Raw genomic sequence first — 2,355 nt, 5'->3', positions numbered from 1 at the left:
AAATTCCAGTGAAATATATTTATGTTTGTGGTTGTAATGTGACAAAATATGGAAAAGTTCAAGGGGTATGAATACTTTTGCAAACCACTGTAATAAATGCAAAAGTTGTTGATAAAGAAGAATGCTAATGATGTGTCTTTCTAAATTTGATATATACAGTATACTGTATATATGTTTGTGGTTGTAATGTGACAAAATATGGAAAAGTTCAAGGGGTATGAATACTTTTGCAAACCACTGTAATAAATAGTGTAAAACGTAAAGCATTTATTTATAAACAGAATTTTCTGATCCACGATGATGACGAGTGGCTCGTCAGTCGTTTCAGGAATAATTCTGAAAACGAGGAGCCGTGCACCACTTGTGCACGTGCAGCAGCAGTGATCAAACTGGGGTTCCACAGGAGCTTTCCAGAGGGAGCTGGCAGACCGATTGGGACTGTGTCAGTCCAGTYCACCCAAAGCCGAGTCATGCCCAATGGAATGGTCTTATCTATATAGTCTCCAACATCATGTCACATCATTAAAACTCTCCAAAGGCTCAGACTCATTTCTTCATATCAGCTATGAAATWAACAAAGATCTGTRTTCTACCAAACATCTAAGTTCCTCTGTGTTTACAGTAATTATGGTAATAAACTCCTGTGCAAAGTTAATATTTCCAGGCTTAGAATGGATGAATGCGCTGGTTGCGCAACACAGCAGCTTCAAACGCGCACACACACTCCGACACACAATCACTCGTTCTTTGCGTGACAAACATATTTGCTCCTATTCTTACTTAGTATTTTTTTCTCACTCACATTTAATTCATTATTTTCCTGAATCTAGAAATCATTTCTGATCTCGCAGGTATCAAACATGTCCTTCACACAGAATAATTTTCAACTTTAACTGTTTTAGAAACTTTATAACTTCATCTTTCATGTTGTTATTTTTACAACATGAAAATAGCTAAAGTAATCCCTCTCTATAAGAATGGTGACAAATGTGCATTTAATAACTACAGACCAATATCTTTGTTACCACAGTTTTCAAGATTTTAGAGAAATTATTTGAGCCTAGATTGGATCAATTYATCGATGAACAGAATATTTAAGTAGCAGCCAATATGGGTTCAGARCAAATAACTCTACTTCAATGGCTCTTATGGAATTGATGGAACAAATAACAGCTGCAGTTGATTGAAAACAATACTGTGCTAGTATTTCTGTTGATTTAAAGAAAGCATTCGACACCATTGACCACAATATTCTTCTTGAAACGCYATAGAAATATGGCATTAGAGGAYCAGCACTACAGTGGATATCTAGTTRTCTGAAAAATAGGAAACARTTTGTACAGATACATGAAGTAAGRTCTGAACTTTGTAACATTAGGTGTGGAGTTCCTCAGGSTTCTSTACTCGGACCAAAGTTATTTATTTTATATGTGAATGATTTGGTTAATGTGTCAGGGTTGTTTAAATGTATTTTATTTGCAGATGACACTACATTTTTTTGTTCRGGTAATGACWTAAAACAGATGTTGGAAATGATGTRAGCAGAATTTGTGAAAATACAAAATTGGTTTAAACTTAACAAATTATCATTAAATTTAGATAAAACTAACTATATGATATTCTGTAGTAGAAAGGGAATTATTGATGTTCCATTTAGAGTTGGTGGTGTTGAGATCTGTAGAGTCAGTGAGGTGAAGTTTCTGGGTGTCACCATTGATGAAAAGCTAACATGGAGACCTCACATAAATTATTCAAGAMCAAAAGTTGCAAGATCTATTGGAGTACTGCATAAAGTAAGGGAGTTATTTAACGATATAGCTCTGTATATGTTGTTTAATGTAATGGTTGTTCCACACTTGATTTAGTGCATTGAAGTCTGGGGGAAAGCAATCAAAACAATTATAAACTCTATTCTTGTTTTACAGAAAAGAGCTGTAAGAATTATTGCTGGTAAACACTACAGTCACCCATCAAATGTATTATTTTATCAGTTGAAATTAATGAAGTTCTATGAATTGGTTGATTATAATATTTTACAGGTTATGTATACGGCTCATATAGGTATATTGCCTTTAAACATCCAACTGAATTTTGTTAAGAGAGAAAGTTGTTATAATCTGAAAGGGGTAGAGATGTTTGTGAAACCTGGATTTCGAACTAGTTTGAGGAAGAAGTGTACTTCCATACAAGGAATAAGACCATGGAACAATCTGGAAAGTGATGTCAAAAATGCCAGATCAATATTTATGATTAAGAGAATGATAAAAGTCACTTTGTTAAATAAATATGAGTATTCATACGAAATGTTGTTCAACAAGGATTTGAGGTTGTTTTTGTTTAGTTTTTGTTTGTAGG

The 2,355-nt window shown here is 33.8% G+C and overlaps 1 protein-coding gene across 1 annotated transcript in view; it reads left to right on the top strand.

Moving 5' to 3' along the window:
- The window catches only part of LOC106529369 (inactive phospholipase C-like protein 1), a gene marked incomplete at its 3' end in the record, with an annotated part of 118,304 nt that overhangs the window by 108,264 nt on the left and 7,685 nt on the right, over positions 1-2,355 (top strand).

Source organism: Austrofundulus limnaeus, unplaced genomic scaffold (genome assembly GCF_001266775.1).
Source record: "Austrofundulus limnaeus strain Quisiro unplaced genomic scaffold, Austrofundulus_limnaeus-1.0 Scaffold439, whole genome shotgun sequence".
NCBI lineage: Eukaryota > Metazoa > Chordata > Actinopteri > Cyprinodontiformes > Rivulidae > Austrofundulus > Austrofundulus limnaeus.
Note: the sequence above shows the minus strand (reverse complement) of the source record. Positions and strands in the feature narration are given on the sequence as shown.